The sequence below is a fragment of the Mustela lutreola genome, chromosome 2 (assembly GCF_030435805.1).
Source record: "Mustela lutreola isolate mMusLut2 chromosome 2, mMusLut2.pri, whole genome shotgun sequence".
Taxonomy (NCBI): Eukaryota; Metazoa; Chordata; class Mammalia; order Carnivora; family Mustelidae; genus Mustela; species Mustela lutreola.
This window is the reverse complement of record NC_081291.1, coordinates 138721502-138737466: the sequence shown is the minus strand read 5'-3', so window position 1 is coordinate 138737466 and position 15965 is coordinate 138721502.

The window sequence follows — 15965 nt, the reverse complement described above, 5'->3', positions numbered from 1 at the left end:
ACGAGAGGCTTCCTATGAAGAGTATTGGCTAATGTTTTCTTTTTATGTATTAATAAAGACAGAATTATAAAGCTTTTATAGGACTGTTAGAAAAGGCAAAATCACATCTAAGAAAAACAGCTTGGAACATTTCTTAATTTAAAAAAATGGCAAAATTAATTTCCAGTATGGTCAAGTCAGAAAGTAAAGAAAAGCATTTTTCAGAAAATATAAAAGACAAAATTAAAAGAGAATACTATAAGATGAAATATTTTAAATTATAAAAAGGAGGTATATGTTCTTACATTATGAATCATGCTTTCTGATATTTGTGTTTTTTCTGAAGCTAAGGAGATAAAACTGAAATAAGTAAACGAACATTGAGTTATTTGTAAAGCCAGTGCTTATTCCATTCTTTCCCAATGAAAATGGATACGTGTACTTACTTGTTGCTGTCCTAAACCACCTTTACTAATCTAGGTTCTGTTTACTTTGCAATCTTAGACATGGTTTTACCCTGCATCCTTACAATTTTTGCATTTTGGAGTTTTTAAATGGAAATACCCACCTTTTGGAGTTTTTAAAGTAGATAGACTAAGTGATAGGACTTTCATTTTAGAGTGCCCAGATAAAACCAAAGTCAGATCAATGCAGTCACAGCTCCCACAGAGAGCGAGTTGTAGTAGACATAATTTTTCAAACACCCACATGAATACCAATGAGTACGCAATTTAAAACAATTACAAAAACAAAAAACAGAGTGATTCAGTTGCTTTTTGGAGGTTTTCTAATTCATATGTGACAAAGGGTCATATTCATATAAGTTTTTTTAAAAAACCACCAACTGCGGAGAAATGTTTTAAACATCTTTATCCCAAGAGAATGAGGTCTCCTGTGCAAATTTTAAATTTCTGTCTGTATTAGTACCTATAAGAACAAACAATGATTGGTGAGTGTGCTAATGAGATACAAATCCTGCTGTTTGAGAAAAAAGTAGAACCATGGGACATGAAGCAAGACTGCTGCCCCCACTTAGGCTTCAAGACTACAGCCAAATGGTTTTCATGTGTCAGTCATTTTGAGTGTCCTTTTATCTCAGGTATATATTCAGAAAATAGAGTAATAACCACAAAAATGGAGAAGAGCCAATAACTTTTGCTTCTATTTTAGAAAGCAGGGGCACCGGGCTGCCTCCGTTGGGGGAGCACACAACTCTTGATCTCAGGGTCGTGAGTTCAAGCTTCACGTTGGGCATAGAGATTACTATTAAAAAAGTCAGAAAGCAGTGTTTGTCCTTTTTAATTTGTCTGCAACACTTGTTCATATTGAAACATTAATGCCTACGACATCGTCTCCAGTTTACCCTCTAATTACTCAAGCAAATGGATTTGATTTATAGCACTTACACGGACTTCAATTCAGGCTGTCCAGTTAAAATCTATTTTGTGATGCCTCAGGCATTCCTATGGTGATCCAGGAAAAGAAAACAGGAACAAAAGAAGAAAATCTTTAGTAAAATCAAAGAACAGTTATTCTGACAAGCCTAGAAGATAGTACTGAAAAAGTTAATTCCAAAACCCTCCAACGTGAACCATGTTCATGTACATAATTTCTATATGCCAAATGTATAGGCTATATTTTTAAATCTAAGCATCGTTGCATTCATAACAGATTGATTTGCCTTATGAACGGATTTAATTGGAAAAGTCATTATATTTGCTGTAAGTACATCTGCATTTATGTTTTGTTATTTCCTTTCCTTTTTTTTTTTTTTTTTTCCTGAGCACCTGTGATGTGCCAAGCATAGAGGGTCTGAGTAGATCTAGAGGTGATCACTCAGGCATCATCTCTGCTTTCTTGGAGTTTACAGCCCAGTGGAGGAGGCTTCATAGTATAACACTCAGAACTGGCTGAATGGGGTGAAAATTGGCATCTTTCATGATTTCCTCCCATGGCCTTGGATTTGTGAGGACGAGGCAGAATTACAGTAATTCTTCCCTACACATAAGAGAGCGCATGACAAAAGATTAGGTATATCCTCCTCACATCCAATCAAATTCCATCAGATAGTTACTCCATGTTAGATCACCCAAGTTTCCTAAGAATGGAGTGAGGAAGTAAGACAGGGAGCCCTTGGGGACCAGGGCAGGGGTAAGGCTATTCCCATTGGGAGGCCTCCCCCTAAGTGGGACAGTAGCTATACAAGGGCTCAGGAGTAGGATGGTCAAAGCCAATGTGTCTCCCTCCACGATCCTTTCCTGGATGAAAGAGAATTGCAGAAAAAGAGAATAGGAAATAATGAGAATATCCCTCCGTGGCTTGTTTTTTCTTCCCAAGAAGATATATAGTGTAACAACATTATTCCCCAAAAAAAGAACCCAGAACTGAGAGTGTTTTGTTTTGCTTTAAGATTTTATTTATTTAGAGAGAGAGAGAGACAGCACAAGCAGGGGAGAAGAAGAGGGAGGGGGAGAAGCAGGACTCCCCGCTGAGCAGGGAGCCCATAGGGTGCTCAGTCCCAGGACACTGGGATTATGACCTGAGCCGAAAGCAGATGTTTAACCGATTAAGCCACCTAGGCACCCTCCCCGGTAGTGTTTATCAACAGTGTTCCTGAATCAATAAATTAGTGAATTCATTACACAGAAAATTGACATGTCTCAGGAATATAATAATTTCTTGGTTTTAAATATGAACAGAAGACTAAATGCCAGATTTTTTTTTTTAATCATAAAATTGGTATCCATAGTAACTTTAGACATTCCAGAGTCTGGGCATGGAATTTAAGTTTTATGTTTTGAACAAAATAGCAACATCTATTTTCTGTATTGCAAAGCAAAACGAAATACCAGACTTTTATTTTTACCCACAGAGGCCACCACTTCTAAGTTCTTTGCCTGGTCATCTTCTCTAGACATCTCTTTCTTTTTATGCCAACTGCTTCTTTACCAAGTAATATTGGCTACTGCCAAATTACATTAGAATCCTACCAAATTAGAATAATAGAAAGTGAATGATAAGAGATTGGGAATATCTCATAGGGATCAGAAGGAGGGGGTTGTTGCCATTTATTCTTAAACATGAGAACATATAAAAGAAAATTCAAATTAAGTCAAAAGAGTTTATGATTTGGTAGTACTAAAACCAGAGGTGGAGCCCCATAATTAATGACGGAAAGAAGGAAAGGAGAGTTGGAGAAGGAAGAGAAAAAAAAAAAACACATAATTGAGTAGTGTTTTTTATGAATATTATATCTGTAAAGTTCTGATCTGATTCCCTGCTGGATTTGGAAACAGTGACTTAGCATAAACTTTTATTAAACCAGATTCACCATCATGAACGTTTTCCATCAGCATTTTCTTGCTATTTTAAAAATTGTAAGAGGTTTATTATAAAAAGATTCCAGGATCCATAATTTATTAGACAATGCTTTCTTTTAGGAATCTTCAGGTTGTAATTGCAGGTCAAAATAGCTACTCAAATCAATCAGGCTTTTTGGTAAGTCAGTCCCTGAATACTATCCATAATAAATACAACAAAACCTCATTACTCTCGGTACTCTTCAGAGGTTTTTATACATACTATTCTATATTTGTCTCTAAGAGACATTTGAAAAAATGTGAAAATTGTCAGTTTGGTGTAGAGCTCAGAGTATATGGCGGTGCACGGTCACTCGAGATGCATGGCGTGTCATTTGGGTCCCTTTGATGTGTGTTAGGGGTAGATTTAGCCTTGTAGAGACTAATGTGTTCATGCAATCACTGATTCTGTGTTGTTGTATACAAAATGAACAGATAAAAATTCACCCTTGATGACAAGATTAAAGCAAAAATAAACATTAAAGTTATTGGACTTTATACATGGGACTGCTGCTAGTCTTTTCTTTTGGTTAAACTCATTTTCCATTCTCATGTTTCCTCTGGAGTTTTATCATTTCTTAGTGCTGTTCAGAGTAGCTGTTGAGTTGAGATGCCACGTGGAAAGCAGAAGAACAATTCCCAGGCCAAGACCAAAGCACGATAGAAGCAAGAGACAGGAGATATTGAAACTTTGGGTGCTTTCATTTGGAACAGGAAGAAGCCCAGCTCTGGTTCAAAACAAGGTAACTTTTAAAAGTACATGCAACAAAAATTGTTTGTTGTTCACACAATACAACTTTTACCCAGCTCTATACCTCATCAACCAAGTTGATCTAGTATATAACCAGTATTAGGTGATAAGGGTTCGAGAAGCTGTACCTACATGCCAACTCTAGTGTCATGACACACCTCTAAGGAGTGTTCAGACTGTGGACTCTGAGAAATAAACTGAGGGTTTTGGAGGGGAGAGGGGTGGGAGGTTGTGTGAGCCTGGTGTTGGGTAGTGTGGAGGGCACGTATTGCATGGAGCACTGGGTACGATGCACAAACAATGAATACTGGAACACTGAAAAGAAATAAAATAAATTAAATTGGGAAAAAAAAAGAATAGGAATAATAATTTTTAAAAAAAGAAGAAGAGGATAACCACCTACAAAATTTTTCACAGATGCCAGAAAGAACACTGTGGAATCTGGACACAGTGAAATAGATATGCATCTAAACACATGCACACATGTAGTATTACATGTGTATTCTAAAGACCAAATGTTCAAGCGTGAACAGTACCTGGAGCCTAGATGAAGAACAATAAAATTGAATCAACAGATTGCTGAATGAATTTGGCATTGGGTATAACAAAGCAGGTAAATATGGCCTTGGATTATTTTTCTCCTTTTTGTTAAAATATTTGATAGCCAGAGTAGAAAATGCCTCCCAGAAATTCTAGTCTTCTACCCCTTTCTCTAGGTTTTCTTTCTTTCTTTCTTCCTTCCTTCTTCCCGCCCTTCCTTTCCTCCTTTCTTTGAGAGAGGGGAGTGAGAGAGCACAGGGGCAGAGGGAGAGGGAGAAAGAGAATCCCAAGCAAGCCCCATGTCCAGCATGGGGCCCAATGAAGGCTTGACCCCATAACCCCAAGACCATAACCCAAGCCAAAATCAAAGTTGAACACTCAGCTGACTGAGCCACTCAGATAGCCCAGAAATTTTCCAATATACAATGGGGGATGCGATTCAAGATTTCAGGATGGATGTTTGTCATCTGGGTTAGAATAAGAAGGGTAGACTTTTTCAATACCAGCCACAGACCCAAAGAAATAGGAACCAAGAACCACAAACACCCTGCATTGACTTACAGTGATGGTTTGTATTTTCTCTCTCTTTCATTCTTTCTGTTTTGCTTTAAAAATGTAGTAGTGGAAATCTCTCTGTTTTTTTGAGGTAAAAGCCACAGATCCTGGTTGCTTAAGCAGAAAGGGGACTTTAAGGATTTCAATATAAGTGGTGCCTTGTGAAATTCAAGGTCAGTCGGTATTTAAGTGCAGTCTTGGGAACAATTCACACCTAAGACTCAGAAGTTATCAAGGAGTCTACAGAATTTCCTCTTCCAGCTCAAACAGATTAACTGCTATTGAACTAGGCCATCTACCATAAACAACTCTAAAACCAGACTTGCTATATTAAGCAACTGTTCTCAGGCTTTAGACAACAGACAATGCAAGATAGTAATCCTTGAGAGAAGGATCACATATTGTCCCATGATCAACTTAGCTGTCTGTAAGAAGACAGTTTTCTTTCTTCTTTTTTCTTTTTTTAAAAAAGATTTTTATTTATTTATTTGAAAGCAAGAGAGAGAGCATGATAGGGGGAGGGGTAGAGGAAGAGGGAGAAGCTGTCTCCCCGCTGACGATGTGGGGCTCAATGCCAGGACCCTGAGATCATGACCTGAGCTGAAGGCAGACGCTTAACCGACTGAGCCTCCCAGGAGCCCCAAGCAGGTAGTTTTCTGATTGTGGCATAGCAAGCTGAAGTCCAAACTGGACTGAACAGAAGGTACAGAGTTCGGGGCAAGTGATGTAACGAGAATTTGTGAAGAACGATACAGAAGAAGAGCTTCTGGAGTTATGGGTGGGTCCCACGGGAGTCCTTAGCCGAGGGCTTTACTGAGTGTGTGTGAGGTGAAATATTGGAGGCTTAACAGAAAATGGCTGCTGCCATTTGACAGTGGAAGAGAATTACTGGATACTGAACATTGCTGGAGAATACCAAGTTCTGGTCCAAGCAGAGTGGGGAGACCTTCTTAACACTATCAATAACCCAGGGATGCCTGGGTGGCTCAGTTAAGTGTCTGCCTTCAGCTCAGGTCACGACCTCAGGCTCCCAAGAGTGAGTCCCCATGAGGCCTCCCTGCTCAGTGGGGAGTCTGCTTCTCCCTCTCCCTCTGCTCCTCCCCTCACTAATATGTGCGCGTTCTCTCTCTCTCAATCTCTCTCTCAAATAAATAAATAAATAAAATCTTAAAAACAAAACAAAACAAAAAACATTGTTGATAACCCAGACATTGAGCCTGAGACACTTAGGCCATGCCTTAAGAGTAAAAACCACTATGTAGGTTAAGGCATACTTCAGACCTAACCTAACTGAGCCTAAAACAAAGGGCTCACAAGATCCACAAGGGAGGCTGAGGTGGGAAGTTGAATTCGAACAAATTGAAGGGGCTTGAGAACACCTCAGGCTTTTATAGACAGACTGAAACAAACATAACATGTATCATCCTTCTTCCCTTCATCCTTCCAAGCAAGGTCAAGATGACCAGGTAATAACTGAACTACTCACTAGAACAAAAATAAAAAGAAAAAACTCTTTAAAAGATAATAGAATCCAGAATATTTATATATTTATAACATATCACTCACATTTTTTGGTATAATACAAAATCAGGAAGTCACCAGAAACCCAAAGAAATAGGAAAACATGACCAATAGTCAAGAAGAAATGGAAGTCAATAGCAACAATCTCTGAGTGGCCTACATAATTGATCTTAGCATATTTTACAGCAGCTATAATAAGTATATTAAAGGGATTAAAGGCAGTTATGATCTTAATGAAAAAATAGATAAGGACTCTCAACAGAGAAATGGAAAATTAAAAGTGAAAATTCTAGAACAGAAAAGTAAGTAACTAGAATGAAAAATTCACAAATTAGCTTATCAGAATTTGGAGATGGCAAAAGAAGGAGTCAAATTACGCAATTTGAAGAAAAGGTGAAAAAAAGAAAGTTGAAGGAAAAGTAATGGAACCTTAGGGATAGGTAGGAAACTACAAAACAGTATAAGATACATGTTACTCAAATGCCAGAAAGAGGCAAGAATGAGAATGGAGCAGAAAAATATTGGAAGAAATAATGATCACAAATTTCTCAAATATTAGGGAAAATATCAATATACGGAACCAGGAAGATCAGCAAAACACAGGAAAGCTAAACACAAAGAAACACCCCAAAATGTTGCAATGCCATGGTTGAGAAGTCCTACTCCAAAACAAACACTTTAAAAAATAATTTTAAAAAAGAGAAATACCTAAGAAGACAATTGAGGAAATTATGTGGAATATTAGTGCTTAGTTAGCTCAAAAGAGGGGATGGAAGGAGCCACAAAGGTGCAAAATGGAAAGCAGATAATGGTATGGTGTACTTAAACCCATTCATATCAATAATTACATTAAATATAAATGGACTAAGCACCCCCTAAAAACACCCATTTTTTAATGTTGGCAAGAAAACTGGGTATTTATATGGAAAAAATGAACTTCAAACCCTTTCTCACTATCATTAAAAATTTAAATTGGAGATGGATTATAGAGTTAAATCTAAAACTTAAAATTCATAAAGCTTCTAGAAGAAAATATAAGAGAAAAATCTCCCTGCCTTTGTGTGGGTAAAGATTTCTTGGGTGGAGCACAAAAACCATGAACCATAAAAGAAAAAAATGTGTAGAAATGTATAATGATATACTTTTGAGGACTATTTGGCATTTTATAATAGATGTTATGCACACATCTACCCAATGTCACAGCAATTCCATCCCTACGTGTTTACACAAGAGAAACGAAAACAAGTAACACACACAAAAACCCTCTACAAGGATCTTCATAACAGTCTTATTCATAATAGCCCCAAACTGGAAATAACCAAAATGCATAAACAAATTGCTGTTTACTCATATAACAGAAGAATTCTTGGCAATAAGAGGAATAAACTGACACATTTGGGGTTTGGAACCATAAACCTCCTGAATGTGCCAGGTGCCCCATCACGATCTTTTGACTCCAAATATCAACTCTTTACCCTCTGGGCCTATATCTGCCTGCCCAGTAGGGAGACCAATCTGGGGTTGGCACCCACGGGAATCCTTATTATCTATTGCAAGGTCTTAATGAAGGAGAAACCTATAGAGTCTTAGGCCTACCAACCTGGCCCTAGACCAGCCATGGAAAAGGGGCACTGGTCCTGGCTAAGGGTCTATTTGAACATGAGTATTTCTTTTGTTTCCATAAGCTACTGCTCTTTTATGAGTCCTGGACTCCACTTCCGAAGCTCTTCCCAGAGAGCACAATCTTAGTTTCATTGAGAGTCCAAGAGTCCAATGTGAACTATGGAGTTTTGGGTGATAATGGCATGTCACTGTGGTGTCAGCCACCATAATAAATGTACCACTCTGGTGAGGAGGTTTGGTAGTGGGAGAGGCAGTGCACGTGTAGGGGCAAGGGAGCATATGGGAAGTTGCTGTGCCTTCCTCTCAGTTTTGCTGTGAATTTAAAACTGCTCTAAAAAAAATGAAATCTCATTTTGAAAGAAAAAAAAAAGGTAATAATAAAATTTCTCAGATTTCTATCTCCTTAGTTGGAAACAATGCTCATTCTTAGTTTGGGTTGCTCAGTCTTCATTCTAAATTTTTTGAGAAGGTCTGCCATTGACAAATAGTGTCAAGAAGACCAATGGACTATCTCCAGGATGCTGGGATCTTAAGAGGAGGAATTCTTGGGTCACATTTTACTAACATGGTGAGTTGTACTAATCATGTAGGTGGAGTTAGCTGATGACACATTTCTCAGAAATTTCTAGAAGGTTCTAGAAAAGAGGTTATTTGGCAGGCAAAGTGGTAATGCCCCCTCTACCTGCTTTCAAATTTAAGGCTGAGAAATATAAAATTTCACTTCTACAAACTTAATGCTTTTTAAAATTTTACTTTGTTTAGGTATAAATCAAAAGAATTTCAATAACAAAAGTGAGGTTAAATTACTCTCCTACTACTCATTGAGTGAAGAGATAGGATTAATTATCACTTGACTTTAGAATATCAAATTAGTCACTATTTATAGGTTTTCGACTATCCTGAAACCTTGAGACACTTCATTTGGAATAAAGTAATTACAGCAGCCTTGAGCAGGAAGAATGGTTAAGACCTGTGTCCTGAGCACCAGTCACTTCACTGTGACCTTACCAACAGCCAGAGATTTTCCAGCTCCTCATTTATGAAGAGGACATACTGAGTGTTGTTACTCAGGGCTTGAAACTACTTTGTGCCAAGCTCATAAAACAAACCTTCTCTGACAATAGCCAGGGAGCAAACCTTAAAAGGCAAGCAAATGTGGCTGACCTCTCTTCACATCCAAGTAAGAGGCTCTGGTTGCCCCGGTGAGAGGTGTACGTACAGACTCTTGGGGCTACAACCCTTGGCCTCCTGCTCTTCTCTCTCTGCTCCTGGCAGAGGGAAGCACAGACCCTGCTGCCTTAAATGGAAGACAAGCACTGGCAGAGAGGGAGAGAGAAGGCATTTTGCTCCACTCTCCCCACTGCTCACAGGGGGGGCACCGTTCTCTATCCCACACCCGCAAAGTTCCTAGGTCACAAACCAGAGGAGGGTTTCATTTATTTCCTCACATCTCCTCACTCCCCTGGGAGGACAACCCACAGACTGGGAGACCATTCTTGAGGCCCCACAGTTAGCATGCCCTTGTTGTGAGTCAGGCTTCTGGCCTTACCACAGCAATTACATCCTATATGAAAGTTCTAGAAGTAAGCTGTCTCAGGGTTGCCCAGGCTCATCACCTCAGTCCACGGCCCTGATCTTCAGATTTGTTGCTTCTTGGGATCAACATGGAAGCTGTGGAGGCTCCCCATTGTAGACAGAACATCTGACCAAGAGCCTTTCTCCTTTGTCTTTTTTTTTTTTTTTTAAGATTTTATTTATTTGTTTGAGAGAGAGATAGTGAGAGACAGCATGAGCAAGGAGAAGGTCAGAGGGAGACGCAGACTCTCCATGGAGCTGGGAGCCCAATGTGGGACTCGATTCTGGGACTTTGGGATCATGACCTGAGCCGAAGGCAGACTCCCAACCAACTGAACCACTCAGGTGCCCTCTCCTTTGCCTTTTGTTTATCAGGGAGGAACCGCCTCCCACCCCAGACATCTCCTGGGGTCCCACCAGCTGGGACTGGTTTGCAAGCTGTGGCCTCTGTGGTAGGCGTGGGAGAAGGTGGGAGGGTGGGCCGACGGAAGGGGCCGTGGCTCAGCAGCAAGCACACCACTGGGTACTTGTCCCCAGGACAAGTAGCCTCTCCCCAGGACAGTTTCTGAATCCACTTTTCACCTTTACCTAAATTTGTTCATATATTTGTTCAAACATAAAAGTAATCTATCCTTGTTGTTGAAGTAATAAAAGGTATTTTAAACAGGAAAATGCTATCGAGAGACGATTCTTGTTAACATTTTGGTACATTCTCATCCTGTTTATTTCTGTAGAGCTTCTCCATCTGTAATGGGGGGGGGGGGGGAGTGGCATTTAAAATCATCACTGTAGGGGCACCTGGGTGGCTCGGTTGGTTAAACATCCAACTTTGGGTTTCCGCTTTGGTCCTGATCTCATGGGTTGTGGGATCAAGCCCTGGCATTGGGCGTCTGCTTCGATATTCTCTCCACCTGCCCTTCCCCCACTCGTGCTCTCTCTCAAATAAATAAATCTTAAAAAAAATAAAATAAAATCTTCATGTCAGCTGCTGCAAACTTTCAAGAGAATGCCGTCATCTACCTTGAGGGAAGCTGATTTCTTTTTATCTGGGAAACGTCTCCAATGGACTTCCTTAAGAGGGAAACATTAAGTGGCACTTATCTCCACCCTACCTGCCACACAGTCTAAAAGGCAACAGTAAAACACAACGAGGACTAAATTGAGAGACATTTTTTAAATTATTAGTTGATGACCTAAGACAGGGGTGAAGCCTTGCAGCTGTAGGGAAAGGGTCAAATGTGTGGAGGGAAGGCTTGGCCCGGGGCATGGGGAGGGTGAGGCCCGCTATGACATGGTACCACAGACTGCGTGGCTTATGAACAGAAAGTATTTGTCACAGTTGTGGAAGCTGCAAGTCCGAGACGAGGGCAGCAGCACAGATGGGCTCTGTGGGGGTCCCCCTTCCTGGTTACAGATGACAAATTTGTTGCAACCTCTTATGGTGGAAAAAGGAAGGCCAACTCCCTGACCTCTTCTTATAACGGCACAAATCCCATTCATGAAGACTCTACCCTCTTGACCCAATTACCCTCCAAAGGCCCCACCTCCTATACCATCACAACGGGGACTAGATTTCAACATAAGAAATCTGGAGGGACACAAACATTCCACCCATAACAGAGGGCTACAGATGATGGGAAATTTTTCTTGAGGAGAGATGTTTTAATGATCTGTGCATGACCAACCCCTGCAAAGCTTGATAGCTTAAAGCAAAATTTAGGATTTCTCATGGTTCTGTGGGTTGAGGGGGACAGTTGGGAGGCTCTCATTTAAGGTCTTAAACAGTTGGGGTTGGAGTTGTCTGAAGGCTCAACTCCAAAATGAGTTCTTTGCTCACATGTCCAGTGCTTCGGCTGGCTTGACAGGAGCCTGGCAGCTGGCTGGGCTTCACTTCTCTCGCCACCTGGCCTTGCACGGGGCTAGCTTAGTTTTGCTTCATGTGGCGGGCTCAGGGTAGCGGGACTGCTTACGGAAGCACCCATTCCAGAAGACCAAGGCAAAGCTGTAAGTCTTCCTTTGACCTACTCTAGGAGGACATGCAGCATCTCTTCTGTGACACTGAATTGGCCTACGATTTCTCCTCTAACCAGCCATACTGAGACAAATTCTCAGTTACTCCTTTAGAAGTCCAAATACAGTTTTTCATCAACAACACAGAAAACAACTAATTGTTCCATAGCATTTACTCTGTACCAACAATCCTATGAGTTAGGTCACTTCCTCTTTTTTTGTAGGTAAAGAAACCAAGACACAAGGCTAGTAATCAGGAGTCTTCAGTCAAACCCGGGCAAGAAGAAGAAGAGAATCCATTCTAGTGTTTCTGGCACTGGGGTCTGAAACCGCAAATTAATATATTCCCCATGACAAATGACTCGAGGGTTGCAACAGACATTTTGCTGTATTCTTTTCTGCTGGGTAACTGAAATTTTAAGGAACATGCAGAAGTCTGTGGCACATAGACCCAGGTCCTATTTGGAAGTATCTCCCTGCTCTCGGCCTTGCCACCTTCTGGAAAACCTGAAATCGACATCCCTACCTCCTACACAGCCCAAGGCATTTCCATAAGCAAACACCTGACGTATGTACCTAGGACACACATTTATTCTGAAATGCCTGGGCAGCAAGCTTCCTATGAGGTTTTCTTTTGCTGGGGCCTGGCTACAGGAACCTGTTAGGCTGCTGGTGCAGCACTGGTCCCTGGCTCGATTGGCCACTGCCCACTGGCATCTTACCCAGCAGCCTGCACGTCTTCCCAAGATGACTGGTGGTAACATATTTCCTTAAATCCTTTGGAGACTATAGCCTGGCACCTCCAAGTTCCTCTCACCACTGAGTCAGGTGTAATCATGACCCAATTCTGCATTTCCACTGAGGAATATTCTCTAACCAAACTCGATGTTTGCAAGGGAGGAACGGTGTAGCTGGACCTGGAGCATTCTAGTCCTGGCTTGACAATGACCTTGGACAACTTATATGCCTTCATATCAAAGAACAATAGTTCCCAAATCTTTTCTTGGCAAAGATCTCTCTGCCCTCAATGAACCATCACCCATGACTTTGCACTCACTGAATTATAACTTGGTTTCTCCATTTTATTTATTTATTTATTTATTTATTAAAAGTATTTCATTTTTTTTTTTAAAGGTTTTATTTATTTATTTGACAGATAGCAGGCAGAGAGGCAGGCAGAGAGAGAGAGAGTGGAGGAAGCAGGCTCCCTGCAGAGCAGATAACCTGATGCGGGGCTCCATCCCAGGACTCTGGGATCATGACCTGAGCCGAAGGCAGAGGCTTTAACCCACTGAGCCACCCAAGCAACCCTGGTTTCTCCATTTTATCAATCAAACAAAATTAACCACCAATTAAGCTTTTGTTAATTATAAGCTGATCATGGCTACTGTCCTAGCTGATTAAGTTCTAGCCAGTGGAAATAATTTCCTTAACTTGGGCAACCTTATCTTAGGTAAGTATATGGATTCCTCTCAACTTTTGGAATTTTGAAAATTGTGTAGACTCTCTTAACTACTACCCCTGGCTGTGTTGACCATCCCAGTACTCAAAGACTAAGTCTAAGTTTTGTGCCTCCATCATTTACCTTTGACACAAAGTGATGGTATCTACCCTTGTTGGGCCCTTCCTTGTCCTTACAAGACCCATGAGATGGCCCTTCCCTTGGGCACAGATTTTGTCAAGGGACTGCCCACTTAAATCTGCCCTTGACTTTCAGGGTCTTGCTAACTTCCATTTCCTACCAACACCATCAACATGTGCCATCTATTCTGATGGATTCCTTGAGGGTTTACCCCCAAGTTAACCACACTGGGACAACCAAGTTGCTGATGGAGAGTGTGAGGGGATTACCAATGAGAGTTAGTCTTCAGCTCACACAAAATCTAGAGAAGTTGGATTAATATAAAGATTAATTCCCTGTGGATTAAAGAATGGAACCCCAAGGATGGCAGGATGGACCTGCCACATACTCCCCCTCCCCCTCACTGAAATCTGGTCCCTTTCTAACTCCCCTTTCTCCCCCTCCATCTTGTAACAACTGTCTACCAGACCGCAAGAGAGAAGGGCTTTGTCCCCAGCCTAATGCTCCTCCTAAATACTATTGTTAAAAATAGCTCAGCTCTGGCTGCTCTGCATCGGGTAAGTTGCTGGGAATACGATAATGTCCAGCACATTTAGGGTGGAGGCAGGGAAAGATTAACAGGGGTGAAAGGGTAGCCAGCTCAGGGGAGGGGTCCAAACACCAGCTCCAGGGGCGACTGGGTGGCTCAGTTGTTAAGCGTCTGCCTTCAGCTCAGGTCAGGATCCCAGGACCCTGGGATCAGGCCCCATGTTGGGTTCCCTGCTCAGCAAGAAGCCTGCTTCTCCCTCTCCCATTCCCCTTGCCTGTGTTCCCTTTCTGTGTCTCTGCCCGTCAAATAAGTAAATAAAATCTAAACAAAACAAAACACAACACCAGCTCCAAATGAGCCAGACAACTTCTGAGCCACTCAGGGCAGACTCAGAAGTGCAGATCCCTGAGCCTCCTTTCCCTTTTACACACTAAGTGTGGCAGATTCTACTACCGTATCCCATCCTATACAACACGTCCTGCCTGCCACCACATGACTTGCACTATTTCCTGTGAGAATACACTGCCCCCACCCACTACTGGCACTGGACTTGGCATGGCATTGGTCAGTGTATGTGTGTGTGTATATATATGTATATATATATGTGCCAATGTGGTTTGCCTGCTCTTTTTCCTCCCCTTTACAGGAAGGGCATGTTCCAGACAGCGTGCCCTACGGCAGAGATCCCAAGATGTGGAGATAGAAGCAGCAGGTTGTGGCCAATGCCGGCAACTGGTGGCCTGTGATGTGCATGAAAAGAATACATGGCTGAGGTCACCCCGAGATTTGAGAGTTCTTCTTGTAGCATAATCTGGCAGAAGCTAATGTGCTGGGAGTCACAAACTCAAAGCTATGGGCAAGCAAAGCAAATGAGTGAGGCACAGTGTGGAAGGCCATGGGGATGGTGGGGCTGTGGCAGGCAGGAGAGAATCGGTCTCAGGTTAGCCTCCAGCATTAAACTGTGTTATGAGTTAAAATAAAAAATACTGTTTGGTTAAACAGCAAGAGGCCAAGATTTTAATAATAGAGCTGGCTGTTATTTACTACTGAAAGTTTAGACTATTAAGAAACACATAGTTAAAAATAAAAACCATAATGACCCAGCTTCTTGTTTTTCATAATCATTTAACTTCATAGAGATCTTTTAGGCACCAATTTCTAGTTGAAAAGAAACAATCATCTGAAATTTAGCAATTATTCAAATTTTAGTTGTGATTTTTGTTTTAAAGAGAATTTTTTGTTTTAAATGTTCTCTCTTAAGAATTTCTTTGACTTAGTTCCCCAATATTAATATAAGCTTCTACAAAACCATTCTAATCATACCATAAAAATAACCACCATCTGTCTTAAAGAAAGTGACTCCTGTATGAATAGGGATTAGCAACGGCCTAGCTTGATTCCATAGACTATTTCACTTAATTGATTTTATGATAAGTGATTATCAGGTCTGAGACCAGGATAAGGGAAATAACCGTCTTATAGAGAATCACACATTAAAGAATTAAAGAATCACACATTAAAATAGTTCTAATTGGGGGCACCTGGGTGGCTCAGTCAGTTGCGCATCCAACTCTTGACTCCAGTTCAGGTCATGATCTCAAGGTGGTGAGATCAAGCCCGAGTCAGACTCTGAGCTCAGCAGGGAGTCTATGCTTAAGATTCTCTCTCCCTCGCCCTCTGCCCCTCCCCCGACTATCTCTCTCTCTCAAATAAATGTATCTTTAGAAAAATAAAATAAATCTGATTGAAATCAAGCATTTCTTACAGAATCATAAATATTGGGTATTACTAGAGCTAACTACATATTTTTAAGTTTGTATTTTCTGCCAATGGATTTGATCTTTTGCCTACCTGTCATCCAGGAAAAAGGAATCACTTGTCCCATATCAGCCACAATGGGAAATGGCCCAACCCCAAGAATATGGAGCAAAGAGTCTTCTT